This window comes from Oncorhynchus nerka, linkage group LG15, assembly GCF_034236695.1.
Source record: "Oncorhynchus nerka isolate Pitt River linkage group LG15, Oner_Uvic_2.0, whole genome shotgun sequence".
Taxonomy (NCBI): domain Eukaryota; kingdom Metazoa; phylum Chordata; class Actinopteri; order Salmoniformes; family Salmonidae; genus Oncorhynchus; species Oncorhynchus nerka.
This window is the reverse complement of record NC_088410.1, coordinates 23,574,512-23,595,146: the sequence shown is the minus strand read 5'-3', so window position 1 is coordinate 23,595,146 and position 20,635 is coordinate 23,574,512.

The following is a 20,635-nucleotide window of genomic DNA, read 5'->3' as shown; positions in this document are numbered from 1 at the left end:
CTATCAGTGTGTGTGTTTGTTAGCTCAGTGCTTTGACAGACAGGGGAGTGTGTGCTTTATGCAGGACATCAGCAAACTGTCTGAGAGAGAGAGAGAGAGAGAGAGAGAGAGAGAGAGAGAGAGAGAGAGACAGAGAGAGAGACAGAGAGAGAGAGTTTCAGCCTGTAGAAGAGATCGTTGTTTGCAGCTGTCTGACAGGTAGCCAGAGTGATGACAATGAGCCAGTGGCAGAGGCCCGCACACACACACACACACACACACACACACACACACACACACACACACACACACACACACACACACACACACACACACACACACACACACACACACACACACAATCAAACTACCATGGCTGAATAAACATTCAACAGTACGCATACACTTTTCTTTTACTCTCTCTCTCTGCCCAAGTGCAGTTGTCCATGGTGCTGAAGCTGAACAGCCCACATTGAAGCTGTCCATGGCACTGAAGCTGAACAGCCCATATTGAAGCTGTCCATTGTGCTGGACATACACACGTAACACAGTACAGTATATAGTCTACTGTAGTTATGTTATACAGTGTGCTTTCTTTGTACTACTGATTTATGTTTGTTTAGTGGAGTTAGCTGTCCATGATGTTGAAATGGAATAGTCCATTGTGGAGCTCTCCATGGGGCTGGAAATGGAATAGTCCATTGTGGAGCTCTCCATGGGGCTGGAAATGGAATAGTCCATTGTGGAGCTCTCCATGGGGCTGGAAATGGAATAGTCCATTGTGGAGCTCTCCATGGGGCTGGAAATGGAATAGTCCGTTGTGGAGCTCTCCGTGGGGCTGGAAATGGAATAGTCCATTTTGGAGCTCTCCATAGGGCTGGAAATGAGATGCCATAAAAACATGTTAATGATAGCAATGAAACAAACGGTCCATTGTTATAGGATATTTGAATGACTGTTTTGATGACTGTGGATGATTTGTAACTGTATCTGGAAGTGTGCACATTTGGTCTTGTTTGTTTGTGGGTAACTGTGGTTGGCTGTTTGTGATGAAGTGTCCTTTGATGTGATGCTGTTGGCAGTGTGTCTGTGTGCCTACGTCTGAGTGACTGTGTGTGTGTGTGTGTGTATGTGTGTGCCTACGTCTGAGTGACTGTGTGTGTGTGTATGTGCTTGTCTGTGAGTCTATCTGAAAATGTGTATGTATGAGAATGTGTGTATCAGACAGAATATGTTATGAGAGCGATAGAGAGACTCACAGCAGACTTAAAATCCCAGCCAGATTCCTCCCTGCATTCCTTGGCTGCTCACAATGCACCATCTGGACCAATTAGAAGCTGTGATTCTCCTCCCAGGGGGTCCAATGGAATATAGCCAGAGGCAGGGGGACTTGGCCAACTCCTCCCCCACTCAAAAGCCCTCCTCTGGGGGTCCTCTCTGACTCCAGCCCCTTGTCTGGTCCCAACCTCCATAGAAAAGGGCAGGCCCCTGGTTCCCCTTCAGGGCTGACAGTAATAGGATAAAGTGGGATGGATTGGCCCCTAGACACTTATCTAAGGTTAGTTTGGAAGTTTTGTGACAAATGGTTGAGGTTAGGAGTGAGGGAAGGGTAAGCTGATTCTATATCTGTGCCTTCGGGCAAGGTCTGAGACACACACACACACACACACACACACACACACACACACACACACACACACACACACACACACACACACACACACACACACACACACACACACACACACACACACACACACACACACACACCACACACACACACACACCAGAGTTAATGTGCTGGGCTGAAGCCTGTAGTCTGAGACTATTTTCTTCATCTGCTCTTAAAGGCCATATTGCAAGTTAAAAATAGCCAATATATTATATACCCCTTATAGATCGGAATCCCCGCCCTCAGTGTTCATGTTATATGTATTAAACTGAACACAAAAATAACAAAGGAGAAAACACGACAAAAACTAAACAGTCCTATTAGGTGACAAAACAAAAAAAAGGAAACAACTACCCACAACCCATAGTGGGAAAACAGGCTGCCTAAGTGTGGTTCTCAATCAGAGACAACGATAAACAGCTGCCTCTGATTGGGAACCATACCAGGCCAAACACAGAAATATAAAAACATAGAACAACACATAGAATGCTCACCCCAACTCACGCCCTGACCAAACTAAAATAGAGACATAAAAAAGGAACTAAGGTCAGGACATGACACATTCCTACGCTGAAGACACTTTGTGAATACGGGCCTGGGAAGAAAGCTGTTGCCCAATACCTTGCACAGCAGCTTTTCACCATGGGACCCTAGAGCAGGAGTGTCAAACTCATTTCATGGAGGGCCTTAGTGTCTGCGGCTTTGGGTTTTTTAAGACAACCAGGTGAGGCGGGTTCTTTACTAATTAGTGACCTTAATTCATCAATCAAATACAAGGGAGGAGTGAAAACCCGCAGACACTTGGCCCTCCATGGAATGAGTTGGCCCTAGAGGTATTAGTCAATGCATATGAACTGGTATTTGGTATTTTATTAGGATCCCCATTGGCTGTTGCGAAAGCAGCAGCTACTCTTCCTGGGGTCCAACACAGAACATGAAACATGACATAATACAGAACATTAATAGACCAGAACAGCTCAAGGACAGAACAACATGAATTTAAAAAGGCAAACGTAGCCTTCATATCAATACACACAAACTATCTAGGTCAAATAGGGGAGAGGCGATGTGAGGTGATGCTTTATCTGTTTTTTGAAGGTTTGCTGTTCACTTGAGTTGAATTTGTCCTTCTGCCCATAATTTCATTTAACAAACTCCAAAGTTTTACAGAATTGATCTCCATAACGTTTTCCTCTCTGGTTTTATTTAAATGACATAACTTCCCCCTTTGGCTTTTCTAGCCATATAATCTGGTTAGGCTATAACATAATGTATGCAAAAACATGTTTTGTGATAACTGCACTATGATTTCAATTATGTGGGATGTCACGACTTCCACTGAAGGTGGCTCCTCTCCCTGTCCGGGCGGCGCTCGGCGGTCGTCGTCACCGGTCTACTAGCTGCCACCGAAGGGGGCTCCTCTCCCTGTCCGGGCGGCGCTCGGCGGTCGTCGTCACCGGTCTACTAGCTGCCACCGAAGGGGGCTCCTCTCCCTGTCCGGGCGGCGCTCGGCGGTCGTCGTCACCGGTCTACTAGCTGCCACCGAAGGCGGCTCCTCTCCCTGTCTGGGCGGCGCTCGGCGGTCGTCGTCACCGGTCTACTAGCTGCCACCGAAGGGGGCTCCTCTCCCTGTCCGGGCGGCGCTCGGCGGTCGTCGTCACCGGTCTACTAGCTGCCACCGAAGGGGGCTCCTCTCCCTGTCCGGGCGGCGCTCGGCGGTCGTCGTCACCGGTCTACTAGCTGCCACCGAAGGGGGCTCCTCTCCCTGTCCGGGCGGCGCTCGGCGGTCGTCGTCACCGGTCTACTAGCTGCCACCGAAGGGGCTCCTCTCCCTGTCCGGGCGGCGCTCGGCAGTCGTCGTCACCGGTCTACTAGCTCCACCGAAGGGGGCTCCTCTCCCTGTCCGGGCGGCGCTCGGCGGTCGTCGTCACCGGTCTACTAGCTGCCACCGAAGGGGGCCTCTCCCTGTCCGGGCGGCGCTCGGCGGTCGTCGTCACCGGTCTACTAGCTGCCACCGAAGGGGCTCCTCTCCCTGTCCGGGCGGTGCTCGGCGGTCGTCGTCACCGGTCTACTAGCTGCCACCGAAGGGGCTCCTCTCCCTGTCCGGGCGGCGCTCGCGGTCGTCGTCACCGGTCTACTAGCTGCCACCGAAGGGGGCTCCTCTCCCTGTCCGGGCGGCGCTCGGCGGTCGTCGTCACCGGTCTACTAGCTGCCACCGAAGGGGGCTCCTCTCCCTGTCCGGGCGGCGCTCGGCGGTCGTCGTCACCGGTCTACTAGCTGCCACCGAAGGGGGCTCCTCTCCCTGTCCGGGCGGCGCTCGGCGGTCGTCGTCACCGGTCTACTAGCTGCCACCGAAGGGGCTCCTCTCCCTGTCCGGGCGGCGCTGGGCGGTCGTCGTCACCGGTCTACTAGCTGCCACCGAAGGGGCTCCTCTCCCTGTCCGGGCGGCGCTCGGCGGTCGTCGTCACCGGTCTACTAGCTGCCACCGAAGGGGGCTCCTCTCCCTGTCCGGGTGGCGCTCGGCGGTCGTCGTCACCGGTCTACTAGCTGCCACCGAAGGGGGCTCCTCTCCCTGTCCGGGTGGCGCTCGGCGGTCGTCGTCACCGGTCTACTAGCTGCCACCGATTCCTTTTTCTTTTCTGTTGGTTTTGTCTTGATTGTTTTCACCTGTTACTTATTTGTTGTTAACTATGGCCTATTTAAACTTCCAGGGCCCGCGGGTTTAAACTTCCAGGGCCCGTGGGCTTAAACTTCCAGGCTTAAACTTCCAGGGCCCGTGGGCTTAAACTTCCAGGGCCCGCGGGATTAAACTTCCAGGGCCCGTGGGCTTAAACTTCCAGGCTTAAACTTCCAGGGCCCGTGGGCTTATACTTTCAGGGCCCGCGGGTTTAAACTTCCAGGGCCCGCGGGTTTAAACTTCCAGGGCCCGTGGGTGTAAACTTCCAGGGCCCGTGGGATTAAACTTCCAGGGCCCGCGGGATTAAACTTCCAGGGCCCGTGGGCTTAAACTTCCAGGCTTAAACTTCCAGGGCCCGTGGGCTTAAACTTCCAGGGCACGCGGGATTAAACTTCCAGGGCCCGTGGGCTTAAACTTCCAGGGCCCGTGGGCTTAAACTTCCAGGGCCCGTGGTCTTAAACTTCCAGGGCCCGTGGGCTTAAACTTCCAGGGCCCGTGGGCTTAAACTTCCAGGGCCCGTGGTCTTAAACTTCCAGGGCCCGTGGGCTTAAACTTCCAGGGCTTATTCTCCCTGTCAGTGGTGAAATTGTTGTGCTTACGTTTTTTCTGTCTGTTATTTTCCCTGGTTTTGGGGACATACCTGTTTATTGGTATGTTTGCCTGTTTGTTGACTAGACCCAACTTAATAAACATAGGCATTGGAAGCATTCCTCTCTGAGCCTGACTCCACACCACCCACTCCTAGATATCTGTGACAGGGGAAGCATTCCTCTCTGCCCCTGACTCCACACCCACCACTCCTAGATATCTGTGACAGGGGAAGCATTCCTCTCTGCCCCTGACTCCACACCCACCACTCCTAGATATCTGTGACAGGGGAAGCATTCCTGTCTGCGCCTGACTCCACACCCACCACTCCTAGATATCTGTGACAGGGGAAGCATTCCTCTCTGCCCCTGACTCCACACCCACCACTACTAGATATCTGTGACAAGCATTCCTCTCTGAGCCTGACTCCACACCCACCACTCCTAGATATCTGTCACAGGGGAAGCATTCCTCTCTGCCCCTGACTCCACACCCACCACTCCTAGATATCTGTGACAGGAGAAGCATTCCTCTCTGCGCCTGACTCCACACCCACCACTCCTAGATATCTGTGACAGGGGAAGCATTCCTCTCTGAGCCTGACTCCACACCCACCACTCCTAGATATCTGTGACAGGGGAAGCATTCCTCTCTGCGCCTGACTCCACACCCACCACTCCTAGATATCCGTGACAGGGGAAGCATTCCTCTCTGCTCCTGACTCCACACCCACCAATCCTAGATATCTGTGACAGGGGAAGCATTCCTCTCTGCGCCTGACTCCACACCCACCACTCCTAGATATCCGTGACAGGGGAAGCATTCCTCTCTGTGCCTGACTCCACACCCACCACTCCTAGATATCTGTGACAGGGGAAGCATTCCTCTCTGAGCCTGACTCCACACCCACCACTCCTAGATATCCGTGACAGGGGAATATTCCTCTCTGCCCCTGACTCCACACCCACCACTCCTAGATATCCGTGACAGGGGAAGCATTCCTCTCTGCGCCTGACTCCACACCCACCACTCCTAGATATCCGTGACAGGGGAAGCATTCCTCTCTGCGCCTGACTCCACACCCACCACTCCTAGATATCTGTGACAGGGGAAGCATTCCTCTCTGAGCCTGACTCCACACCCACCACTCCTAGATATCTGTGACAGGGGAAGCATTCCTCTCTGCGCCTGACTCCACACCCACCACTCCTAGATATCCGTGACAGGGGAAGCATTCCTCACTGCTCCTGACTCCACACCCACCAATCCTAGATATCTGTGACAGGGGAAGCATTCCTCTCTGCGCCTGACTCCACACCCACCACTCCTAGATATCCGTGACAGGGGAAGCATTCCTCTCTGTGCCTGACTCCACACCCACCACTCCTAGATATCTGTGACAGGGGAAGCATTCCTCTCTGAGCCTGACTCCACACCCACCACTCCTAGATATCCGTGACAGGGGAATATTCCTCTCTGCCCCTGACTCCACACCCACCACTCCTAGATATCCGTGACAGGGGAAGCATTCCTCTCTGCGCCTGACTCCACACCCACCACTCCTAGATATCCGTGACAGGGGAAGCATTCCTCTCTGCGCCTGACTCCACACCCACCACTCCTAGATATCCGTGACAGGGGAAGCATTCCTCTCTGCCCCTGACTCCACACCCACCACTCCTAGATATCTGTGACAGGGGAAGCATTCCTCTCTGAGCCTGACTCCACACCCACCACTCCTAGATATCCGTGACAGGGGAAGCATTCCTCTCTGCGCCTGACTCCACACCCACCACTCCTAGATATCTGTGACAGGGGAAGCATTCCTCTCTGAGCCTGACTCCACACCCACCACTCCTAGATATCTGTGACAGGGGAAGCATTCCTCTCTGCGCCTGACTCCACACCCACCACTCCTAGATATCCGTGACAGGGGAAGCATTCCTCTCTGCTCCTGACTCCACACCCACCAATCCTAGATATCTGTGACAGGGGAAGCATTCCTCTCTGCGCCTGACTCCACACCCACCACTCCTAGATATCCGTGACAGGGGAAGCATTCCTCTCTGTGCCTGACTCCACACCCACCACTCCTAGATATCTGTGACAGGGGAAGCATTCCTCTCTGAGCCTGACTCCACACCCACCACTCCTAGATATCCGTGACAGGGGAATATTCCTCTCTGCCCCTGACTCCACACCCACCACTCCTAGATATCCGTGACAGGGGAAGCATTCCTCTCTGCGCCTGACTCCACACCCACCACTCCTAGATATCCGTGACAGGGGAAGCATTCCTCTCTGCGCCTGACTCCACACCCACCACTCCTAGATATCCGTGACAGGGGAAGCATTTCTCTCTGCCCCTGACTCCACACCCACCACTCCTAGATATCCGTGACAGGGGAAGCATTCCTCTCTGCTCCTGACTCCACACCCACCACTCCTAGATATCCGTGACAGGGGAAGCATTCCTCTCTGTGCCTGACTCCACACCCACCACTCCTAGATATCTGTGACAGGGGAATCATTCCTCTCTGCCCCTGACTCCACACCCACCACTCCTAGATATCCGTGACAGGGGAAGCATTCCTCTCTGCCCCTGACTCCACACCCACCACTCCTAGATATCTGTGACAGGGGAATCATTCCTCTCTGTGCCTTACTCCACACCCACCACTCCTAGATATCTGTGACAGGGGAAGCATTCCTCTCTGAGCCTGACTCCACACCCACCACTCCTAGATATCTGTGACAGGGGGAGGCATTCCTCTCTGAGCCTGACTCCACACCCACCACTCCTAGATATCTGTGACAGGGGAAGCATTCCTCTCTGAGCCTGACTCCACACCCACCACTCCTAGATATCTGTGACAGGGGAAGCATTCCTCTCTGAGCCTGACTCCACACCCACCACTCCTAGATATCTGTGACAGGGAAAGCATTCCTCTCTGTGCCTGACTCCACACCCACCACTCCTAGATATCTGTGACAGAGGAATCATTCCTCTCTGCCCCTGACTCCACACTCACCACTCCTAGATATCCGTGACAGGGGAAGCATTCCTCTCTGCCCCTGACTCCACACCCACCACTCCTAGATATCTGTGACAGGGGAATCATTCCTCTCTGTGCCTTACTCCACACCCACCACTCCTAGATATCTGTGACAGGGGAAGCATTCCTCTCTGAGCCCGACTCCACACCCACCACTCCTAGATATCTGTGACAGGGGGAGGCATTCCTCTCTGAGCCTTACTCCACACCCACCACTCCTAGATATCCGTGACAGGGGAAGCATTCCTCTCTGCGCCTGACTCCACACCCACCACTCCTAGATTTCCGTGACAGGGGAAGCATTCCTCTCTGAGCCTGACTCCACACCCACCACTCCTAGATATCTGTGACAGGGGAAGCATTCCTCTCTGAGCCTGACTCCACACCCACCACTCCTAGATATCTGTGACAGGGGAAGCATTCCTCTCTGCGCCTGACTCCACACCCACCACTCCTAGATATCTGTGACAGGGGAAGCATTCCTCTCTGAGCCTTACTCCACACCCACCACTCCTAGATATCCGTGACAGGGGAAGCATTCCTCTCTGAGCCTTACTCCACACCCACCACTCCTAGATATCTGTGACAGGGGAAGCATTCCTCTCTGAGCCTGACTCCACACCCACCACTCCTAGATATCTGTGACAGGGGAAGCATTCCTCTCTGAGCCTGACTCCACACCCACCACTCCTAGATATCTGTGACAGGGGAAGCATTCCTCTCTGAGCCTGACTCCACACCCACCACTCCTAGATATCTGTGACAGGGGAAGTATTCCTCTCTGAGCCTGACTCCACACCCACCACTCCTAGATATCTGTGACAGGGGAAGCATTCCTCTCTGTGCCTGACTCCACACCCACCACTCCTAGATATCCATGACAGGGGAAGCATTCCTCTCTGTGCCTGACTCCACACCCACCACTCCTAGATATCTGTGACAGGGGAAGCATTCCTCTCTGCGCCTGACTCCACACCCACCACTCCTAGATATCTGTGACAGGGGAGGCATTCCTCTCTGAGCCTGACTCCACACCCACCACTCCTAGATTTCCGTGACAGGGGAAGCATTCCTCTCTGAGCCTGACTCCACACCCACCACTCCTAGATTTCCGTGACAGGGGAAGCATTCCTCTCTGAGCCTGACTCCACACCCACCACTCCTAGATATCTGTGACAGGGGGAGGCATTCCTCTCTGAGCCTGACTCCACACCCACCACTCCTAGATATCTGTGACAGGGGAAGCATTCCTCTCTGAGCCTGACTCCACACCCACCACTCCTAGATATCTGTGACAGGGGAAGCATTCCTCTCTGAGCCTGACTCCACACCCACCACTCCTAGATATCTGTGACAGGGAAAGCATTCCTCTCTGTGCCTGACTCCACACCCACCACTCCTAGATATCTGTGACAGAGGAATCATTCCTCTCTGCCCCTGACTCCACACTCACCACTCCTAGATATCCGTGACAGGGGAAGCATTCCTCTCTGCCCCTGACTCCACACCCACCACTCCTAGATATCTGTGACAGGGGAATCATTCCTCTCTGTGCCTTACTCCACACCCACCACTCCTAGATATCTGTGACAGGGGAAGCATTCCTCTCTGAGCCCGACTCCACACCCACCACTCCTAGATATCTGTGACAGGGGAGGCATTCCTCTCTGAGCCTTACTCCACACCCACCACTCCTAGATATCCGTGACAGGGGAAGCATTCCTCTCTGCGCCTGACTCCACACCCACCACTCCTAGATATCTGTGACAGGGGAGGCATTCCTCTCTGAGCCTGACTCCACACCCACCACTCCTAGATTTCCGTGACAGGGGAAGCATTCCTCTCTGAGCCTGACTCCACACCCACCACTCCTAGATATCTGTGACAGGGGAAGCATTCCTCTCTGAGCCTGACTCCACACCCACCACTCCTAGATATCTGTGACAGGGGAAGCATTCCTCTCTGCGCCTGACTCCACACCCACCACTCCTAGATATCTGTGACAGGGGAAGCATTCCTCTCTGAGCCTTACTCCACACCCACCACTCCTAGATATCCGTGACAGGGGAAGCATTCCTCTCTGAGCCTTACTCCACACCCACCACTCCTAGATATCTGTGACAGGGGAAGCATTCCTCTCTGAGCCTGACTCCACACCCACCACTCCTAGATATCTGTGACAGGGGAAGCATTCCTCTCTGCGCCTGACTCCACACCCACCACTCCTAGATATCCGTGACAGGGGAAGCATTCCTCTCTGCTCCTGACTCCACACCCACCAATCCTAGATATCTGTGACAGGGGAAGCATTCCTCTCTGCGCCTGACTCCACACCCACCACTCCTAGATATCCGTGACAGGGGAAGCATTCCTCTCTGTGCCTGACTCCACACCCACCACTCCTAGATATCTGTGACAGGGGAAGCATTCCTCTCTGAGCCTGACTCCACACCCACCACTCCTAGATATCCGTGACAGGGGAATATTCCTCTCTGCCCCTGACTCCACACCCACCACTCCTAGATATCCGTGACAGGGGAAGCATTCCTCTCTGCGCCTGACTCCACACCCACCACTCCTAGATATCCGTGACAGGGGAAGCATTCCTCTCTGCGCCTGACTCCACACCCACCACTCCTAGATATCTGTGACAGGGAAGCATTCCTCTCTGAGCCTGACTCCACACCCACCACTCCTAGATATCTGTGACAGGGGAAGCATTCCTCTCTGCGCCTGACTCCACACCCACCACTCCTAGATATCCGTGACAGGGGAAGCATTCCTCACTGCTCCTGACTCCACACCCACCAATCCTAGATATCTGTGACAGGGGAAGCATTCCTCTCTGCGCCTGACTCCACACCCACCACTCCTAGATATCCGTGACAGGGGAAGCATTCCTCTCTGTGCCTGACTCCACACCCACCACTCCTAGATATCTGTGACAGGGGAAGCATTCCTCTCTGAGCCTGACTCCACACCCACCACTCCTAGATATCCGTGACAGGGAATATTCCTCTCTGCCCCTGACTCCACACCCACCACTCCTAGATATCCGTGACAGGGGAAGCATTCCTCTCTGCGCCTGACTCCACACCCACCACTCCTAGATATCCGTGACAGGGGAAGCATTCCTCTCTGCGCCTGACTCCACACCCACCACTCCTAGATATCCGTGACAGGGGAAGCATTCCTCTCTGCCCCTGACTCCACACCCACCACTCCTAGATATCTGTGACAGGGGGAAGCATTCCTCTCTGAGCCTGACTCCACACCCACCACTCCTAGATATCCGTGACAGGGGAAGCATTCTCTCTGCGCCTGACTCCACACCCACCACTCCTAGATATCTGTGACAGGGGAAGCATTCCTCTCTGAGCCTGACTCCACACCCACCACTCCTAGATATCTGTGACAGGGGAAGCATTCCTCTCTGCGCCTGACTCCACACCCACCACTCCTAGATATCCGTGACAGGGGAAGCATTCCTCTCTGCTCCTGACTCCACACCCACCAATCCTAGATATCTGTGACAGGGGAAGCATTCCTCTCTGCGCCTGACTCCACACCCACCACTCCTAGATATCCGTGACAGGGGAAGCATTCCTCTCTGTGCCTGACTCCACACCCACCACTCCTAGATATCTGTGACAGGGGAAGCATTCCTCTCTGAGCCTGACTCCACACCCACCACTCCTAGATATCCGTGACAGGGGAATATTCCTCTCTGCCCCTGACTCCACACCCACCACTCCTAGATATCCGTGACAGGGGAAGCATTCCTCTCTGCGCCTGACTCCACACCCACCACTCCTAGATATCCGTGACAGGGGAAGCATTCCTCTCTGCGCCTGACTCCACACCCACCACTCCTAGATATCCGTGACAGGGGAAGCATTTCTCTCTGCCCCTGACTCCACACCCACCACTCCTAGATATCCGTGACAGGGGAAGCATTCCTCTCTGCTCCTGACTCCACACCCACCACTCCTAGATATCCGTGACAGGGGAAGCATTCCTCTCTGTGCCTGACTCCACACCCACCACTCCTAGATATCTGTGACAGGGGAATCATTCCTCTCTGCCCCTGACTCCACACCCACCACTCCTAGATATCCGTGACAGGGGAAGCATTCCTCTCTGCCCCTGACTCCACACCCACCACTCCTAGATATCTGTGACAGGGGAATCATTCCTCTCTGTGCCTTACTCCACACCCACCACTCCTAGATATCTGTGACAGGGGAAGCATTCCTCTCTGAGCCTGACTCCACACCCACCACTCCTAGATATCTGTGACAGGGGGAGGCATTCCTCTCTGAGCCTGACTCCACACCCACCACTCCTAGATATCTGTGACAGGGGAAGCATTCCTCTCTGAGCCTGACTCCACACCCACCACTCCTAGATATCTGTGACAGGGGAAGCATTCCTCTCTGAGCCTGACTCCACACCCACCACTCCTAGATATCTGTGACAGGGAAAGCATTCCTCTCTGTGCCTGACTCCACACCCACCACTCCTAGATATCTGTGACAGAGGAATCATTCCTCTCTGCCCCTGACTCCACACTCACCACTCCTAGATATCCGTGACAGGGGAAGCATTCCTCTCTGCCCCTGACTCCACACCCACCACTCCTAGATATCTGTGACAGGGGAATCATTCCTCTCTGTGCCTTACTCCACACCCACCACTCCTAGATATCTGTGACAGGGGAAGCATTCCTCTCTGAGCCCGACTCCACACCCACCACTCCTAGATATCTGTGACAGGGGAGGCATTCCTCTCTGAGCCTTACTCCACACCCACCACTCCTAGATATCCGTGACAGGGGAAGCATTCCTCTCTGCGCCTGACTCCACACCCACCACTCCTAGATTTCCGTGACAGGGGAAGCATTCCTCTCTGAGCCTGACTCCACACCCACCACTCCTAGATATCTGTGACAGGGGAAGCATTCCTCTCTGAGCCTGACTCCACACCCACCACTCCTAGATATCTGTGACAGGGGAAGCATTCCTCTCTGCGCCTGACTCCACACCCACCACTCCTAGATATCTGTGACAGGGGAAGCATTCCTCTCTGAGCCTTACTCCACACCCACCACTCCTAGATATCCGTGACAGGGGAAGCATTCCTCTCTGAGCCTTACTCCACACCCACCACTCCTAGATATCTGTGACAGGGGAAGCATTCCTCTCTGAGCCTGACTCCACACCCACCACTCCTAGATATCTGTGACAGGGGAAGCATTCCTCTCTGAGCCTGACTCCACACCCACCACTCCTAGATATCTGTGACAGGGGAAGCATTCCTCTCTGAGCCTGACTCCACACCCACCACTCCTAGATATCTGTGACAGGGGAAGTATTCCTCTCTGAGCCTGACTCCACACCCACCACTCCTAGATATCTGTGACAGGGGAAGCATTCCTCTCTGTGCCTGACTCCACACCCACCACTCCTAGATATCCATGACAGGGGAAGCATTCCTCTCTGTGCCTGACTCCACACCCACCACTCCTAGATATCTGTGACAGGGGAAGCATTCCTCTCTGCGCCTGACTCCACACCCACCACTCCTAGATATCTGTGACAGGGGAGGCATTCCTCTCTGAGCCTGACTCCACACCCACCACTCCTAGATTTCCGTGACAGGGGAAGCATTCCTCTCTGAGCCTGACTCCACACCCACCACTCCTAGATTTCCGTGACAGGGGAAGCATTCCTCTCTGAGCCTGACTCCACACCCACCACTCCTAGATATCTGTGACAGGGGAGGCATTCCTCTCTGAGCCTGACTCCACACCCACCACTCCTAGATATCTGTGACAGGGGAAGCATTCCTCTCTGAGCCTGACTCCACACCCACCACTCCTAGATATCTGTGACAGGGGAAGCATTCCTCTCTGAGCCTGACTCCACACCCACCACTCCTAGATATCTGTGACAGGGAAAGCATTCCTCTCTGTGCCTGACTCCACACCCACCACTCCTAGATATCTGTGACAGAGGAATCATTCCTCTCTGCCCCTGACTCCACACTCACCACTCCTAGATATCCGTGACAGGGGAAGCATTCCTCTCTGCCCCTGACTCCACACCCACCACTCCTAGATATCTGTGACAGGGGAATCATTCCTCTCTGTGCCTTACTCCACACCCACCACTCCTAGATATCTGTGACAGGGGAAGCATTCCTCTCTGAGCCCGACTCCACACCCACCACTCCTAGATATCTGTGACAGGGGGAGGCATTCCTCTCTGAGCCTTACTCCACACCCACCACTCCTAGATATCCGTGACAGGGGAAGCATTCCTCTCTGCGCCTGACTCCACACCCACCACTCCTAGATATCTGTGACAGGGGAGGCATTCCTCTCTGAGCCTGACTCCACACCCACCACTCCTAGATTTCCGTGACAGGGGAAGCATTCCTCTCTGAGCCTGACTCCACACCCACCACTCCTAGATATCTGTGACAGGGGAAGCATTCCTCTCTGAGCCTGACTCCACACCCACCACTCCTAGATATCTGTGACAGGGGAAGCATTCCTCTCTGCGCCTGACTCCACACCCACCACTCCTAGATATCTGTGACAGGGGAAGCATTCCTCTCTGAGCCTTACTCCACACCCACCACTCCTAGATATCCGTGACAGGGGAAGCATTCCTCTCTGAGCCTTACTCCACACCCACCACTCCTAGATATCTGTGACAGGGGAAGCATTCCTCTCTGAGCCTGACTCCACACCCACCACTCCTAGATATCTGTGACAGGGGAAGCATTCCTCTCTGAGCCTGACTCCACACCCACCACTCCTAGATATCTGTGACAGGGGAAGCATTCCTCTCTGAGCCTGACTCCACACCCACCACTCCTAGATATCTGTGACAGGGGAAGTATTCCTCTCTGAGCCTGACTCCACACCCACCACTCCTAGATATCTGTGACAGGGGAAGCATTCCTCTCTGTGCCTGACTCCACACCCACCACTCCTAGATATCCATGACAGGGGAAGCATTCCTCTCTGTGCCTGACTCCACACCCACCACTCCTAGATATCTGTGACAGGGGAAGCATTCCTCTCTGCGCCTGACTCCACACCCACCACTCCTAGATATCTGTGACAGGGGAGGCATTCCTCTCTGAGCCTGACTCCACACCCACCACTCCTAGATTTCCGTGACAGGGGAAGCATTCCTCTCTGAGCCTGACTCCACACCCACCACTCCTAGATATCTGTGACAGGGGAAGCATTCATCTCTGAGCCTGACTCCACACCCACCACTCCTAGATATTTGTGACAGGGGAAGCATTCCTCTCTGAGCCTGACTCCACACCCACCACTCCTAGATATCTGTGACAGGGGAAGCATTCCTCTCTGAGCCTTACTCCACACCCACCACTCCTAGATATCCGCGACAGGGGAAGCATTCCTCTCTGAGCCTTACTCCACACCCACCACTCCTAGATATCTGTGACAGGGGAAGCATTCCTCTCTGAGCCTTACTCCACACCCACCACTCCAAGATATCTGTGACAGGGAAAGCATTCCCCTCTGAGCCTTACTCCACACCCACCACTCCTAGATATCCGTGACAGGGGGAAGCATTCCTCTCTGAGCCTGACTCCACACCCACCACTCCTAGATATCTGTGACAGGGGGAGGCATTCCTCTCTGAGCCTGACTCCACACCCACCACTCCTAGATATCTGTGACAGGGGAAGCATTCCTCTCTGAGCCTGACTCCACACCCACCACTCCTAGATATCTGTGACAGGGGAAGCATTCCTCTCTGAGCCTGACTCCACACCCACCACTCCTAGATATCTGTGACAGGGGAAGCATTCCTCTCTGAGCCTGACTCCACACCCACCACTCCTAGATATCTGTGACAGGGGAAGTATTCCTCTCTGAGCCTGACTCCACACCCACCACTCCTAGATATCTTTGACAGGGGAAGCATTCCTCTCTGTGCCTGACTCCACACCCACCACTCCTAGATATCCATGACAGGGGAAGCATTCCTCTCTGTGCCTGACTCCACACCCACCACTCCTAGATATCCATGACAGGGAAAAAAAACACATTTTCTTCTCTTCAAGATTTTTCTTAATGTTAAGGATCCCAACATTGTTTTAATGTTTTAACGTTGGTAGGAATAAGTAGGAATACATTTGGTCCAAATCAGATGTTGGGTACTATATTTATTCTATAAATTAAAATAGCCTTTTTGTCTGTAATCAATTAGCTTAATTTATCATAGGTTAAATTATATTTCAACAAAATAATGTTTCAGGAATGCTAATCGTATCTGTTAGTAACTACGGAAACGATTTGAGAACAATCTGACATGGGGTGAGACCCTCCTAGGACAACCCAGCCACACAGTGTCAACACCAGCCTTGTCTAGTTTACATGCATAGCCAGTGTCTTACATCGACCCGCTTGTTTGCAAAATCAATGCAGGCCCACACTTACACAATGTCACCATGCCCAAACATACTGCTGACACACACACACACACACACACACACATACACACACACACACACACACACACACACACACACACACACACACACACACACACACACACACAAGTCGCAGACACACACAAGAGACATGAACCTATGCCCACACATACCTCTGATGTACTTTGATACACTTCGGAAAGTATTCAGACCCCTTGACTTCATCCATATTTTGTTACGTTACAGCCTTATTCTAAAATTGATTGAATTACAATTTGTCCTTGTCAATCTACATACAATACCCCAAAATGACAAAGCAAAAACAGTTTTTTTGAAATGTTCGCACATTCATAAATTTTTTCAACAGAAATACCTTATTTCCATAAGTATTCTAACCCTTTGCTATGAGACTCTACATTGAGCTCAGCTGCATCCTGTTTCCATTGATCATCCTTGAGATGTTTCTACAACTTGATTGGAGTCAACCTGTGGTAAATTCAATTGATTGGACATGATTTGGAAAGGCACACACCCGTCTATATAAGGTCACACCGTTGACAGTGCATGTCAGAGCAAAAACCAAGCACTGAGGTCAAAGGAATTGTCTGCAGAGCTCTGAGACAGGATTGTGTCGAGGCACATATCTGGGGAAGCAGCATTGATAATCTGCAGCATTGAAAATCCCCAAGAACACAGTGGCCTCCATCTTTCTTAAATGTAAGAAGTTTGGAACCACCAAGACTCTTCTTAGAGCTGGCTGACCGTCTAAACTGAACAATCGGGGGAGAAGGGCCTTGGCCAGGGAGGTGACCAAGGACCCCGAAAGCTCCAGAGTTCCTCTGTGGAGATGGGAGAACCTTCCAGAAGGACAACCATTTTTGCAGTCCTCCACCAATCAGTCCTTCATGGTAGAGTGGCCAGATGGAAGCCAATCCTCAGTAAAAGACATGACAGACTGCTTGGAGTTAGCCAAAAGGCACCTAAAGGACTCTCAGACCATGACAAACAAAATTCTCTGGTCTGATGAAACCAAGATTGAACTATTTGGCCTCAATGCCAAGCGCCACGTCTGGAGGAAACCTGGCACCATCCCCACGGTGAAGCATGGGAGACTAGTCAGGATCGAGGGAAAGATGAACAGAGCAAATTACAGAGAGATCCTTGATGAAAATCTGCTCCACAGTGCTCAGAACCTCAGACTGGGGTGAAGGTTCACCTTCCAACAGGACAACAACCCTAAGCACAGAGCCAAGACAACGCAGGAGTGGCTTCAGGAAAAGTCTCTGAATGTCCCTGACTGGCCCAGCCAGAGCCCAGACTTGAACCCGATCAAACATCTCTGGAGAGACCTGAGAATAGCTGTGCAGTGATGCCCCCCATCCAACCTGACAGAGCTTGAGCGGATCGGCAGAGAAGAATGGGACTCCCCAAATACAGGTGTGCCAAGCTTGTAGCGTCATACCCAAGAATACTCGAGGTTGTAATCGCTGCCAAAGGTGCTTCAACAAAGTACTGAGTAAAGGGTCTGAATACTTATGTAAATGGAGATTTCATTTTTTTTGGGCCAAAAATGTCAAATCTGTTTTTGATTTGTCATTATGGGGTATTGTGTGAAAACACACATGAGGAAAAAACAACTTAATCAATTTTAGAATAAGGCTGTAATGTAACAAAATGTGGAAAAAGTCAAGGGGTCTAAATGCTTTCTGAATGCACTGTATGTGTTGACATTTTTACCAACTTACAACAGTAGTGTGTGTGTGTGTGTGTGTGTGTGTGTGTGTGTTGATTCTGAGGGGTGATTTTCTGAATATCAATAGGAGGGTTTTGCTAATGCTTTCATGAGTCACAGAGAGCCTCAGGCAAAATTAAACAATAACTATACTCAAGTGTGTGTGTGTGTGTGTGTGTGTGTGAGAGAGAGAGATAGAATGTGTGTGTATGCATGTGTGTGTGCAATTGTATGTGTGAAAGTGTGCGAATTGTGCGTGTGGTGTGTTTGTGTACATGTGTGTGCGTCTGTATGTGCGAAAGTGTGTGTGTGTGTGTGTCGGTTTGTTTGTTTGTTTGTTTGTTTGACACCAGGTAGTTATGGTCTGTGGAGTTCAGCTAGACCATTATAGAGTTTTCACAGGAAATGGAATCGTTTTTTTAAAGGAATCTTTTTTTTTCGAACAAGGCTATGTAATTAACTACTCACTCACTCACTCACTCACTCACATGAACACACACACACTCATACACACACACACAGTTTTCAGAGGAAATGAAATTGTTTTTTTAAATGGACAAGGCTATGTAATTAACTACTCACTCACACACTGACTCCCTCCCTCCCTCCCTCCCTCCCTCCCTCCCTCCCTCCCTCCCTCCCTCCCTCCCTCCCTCCCTCCCCTTTCAGTAGACATTCCTCTTTTGAACTTTCTCTATAATTAAATTTTCCGCTCCATTAAAAGCCAGCTAGTGTGTGTGTGTGTGTGTGTGTGTGTGTGTGTGTGTGTGTGTGTGTGTGTGTGTGTGTGTGTGTGTGTGTGTGTGTGTGATTAAAGCCAGCTAGCTAAGGCCTTTTCGGGGTGATTTGCTGTCCACTCTCTGGAAAACATAGGTTTGTTTCCCAAATGGCACCCTATTCCCTATATTCCCAGTCTCTGGTCAAAAGTAGTGTACTATGTAGGGAATAGGGTGTCATTTGGGATGCAGTCATAGAGGTTTTTATATTTTCCCCTAAAATGTCCACTTCCTCCCCAGTGATTCAGTGATGTGTTCCGAGAACTAGGGTATATATCAGGGGGTTTGGAGAAAGGGGAAGAAGAGAGGGGGGAGAAGAGAGTGGGAATGGGGATGAAGAGAGGGGGATTGGGGAAGAAGAGAGGGGGTAGGGGAAGAGGAGAGGGGAGTGGGGCAGAAGAGAGCAGAGAATGGGGAAGAAGAGAGGGGGATGGGAAATAGAGAGGGGGAATAGGGAAGAAGAGAGGGGGATTGGGGAAGAAGAGAGGGGGATTGGGAAATAGAGAGGGGAATGGGGAAGAAGAGAGGATGATTGGGGAAGAAGAGAGGGGGATTGGAGAAGAAGAGAGGGGGATGGGAAATAGAGAGGGGGAATAGGGAAGAAGAGAGGGGGTTGGGGAAGAAGAGAGGGGGATTGGGAAATAGAGAGGGGAATGGGGAAGAAGAGAGGATGATTGGAGAAGAAGAGAGGGGGATTGGGAAATAGAGAGGGGGAATGGGGAAGAAGAGAGGATGATTGGGGAAGAAGAGAGGGGGATTGGGGAAGAAGAGAGGGGGATGGGAAATAGAGAGGGGGAATGGGGAAGAAGAGAGGGGGATGGGAAGAAGAGAGGGGGATTCGGGAAGAAGAGAGTGGGAATGGGGAAGAAGAGAGGGGTTAGGGGAAGAAGGGAAGGGGTAGGGGAAGAAGAGAGGGGGTAGGGGAAGAAGAGAGGGGGTAGGGGAAGAAGGGAAGGGGTAGGGGAAGAAGAGAGGGGGTAGGGGAAGAAGAGAGGGGTAGGGGAAGAAGAGAAGGGAGAATGGGGAAGAAGAGAGGGGAGAATGGGGAAGAAGAGAAGGGAGAATGGGGAAGAAGAGAGGGGAGAATGGGGAAGAAGAGAAGGGAGAATGGGGAAGAAGAGAAGGGAGAATGGGGAAGAAGAGAAGGGAGATTGGGGAAGAAGAGAAGGGAGAAGGGGGAAGAAGAGAGAGGAGAATGGGGAAGAAGAGAGGGGTAGGGGAAGAAGAGAGGGGAGAAGTGGGAAGAAGAGAGGGGTAGGGGAAGAAGAGAAGGGAGAATAGGGGAGAAGAGAAGGGAGAATGGGGAAGAAGAGAGGGGGTAGGGGAAGAAGAGAAGGGAGAATGGGGAAGAAGAGAAGGGAGAATGGGGAAGAAGAGAAGGGAGAAGGGGGAAGAAGAGAAGGGAGAATGGGGAAGAAGAGAAGGGTGAATGGGGAAGAAGAGAAGGGAGAATGGGGAAGAAGAGAAGGGAGAATGGGGAAGAAGAGAGGGGAGAATGGGGAAGAAGAGAAGGGAGAATGGGGAAGAAGAGAGGGGGTAGGGGAAGAAGAGAGGGGTAGGAGAAGAAGAGAAGGGAGAATGGGGAAGAAGAGAAGGGAGAATGGGGAAGAAGAGAGGGGAGAATGGGGAAGAAGAGAAGGGAGAATGGGGAAGAAGAGAAGGGAGAATGGGGAA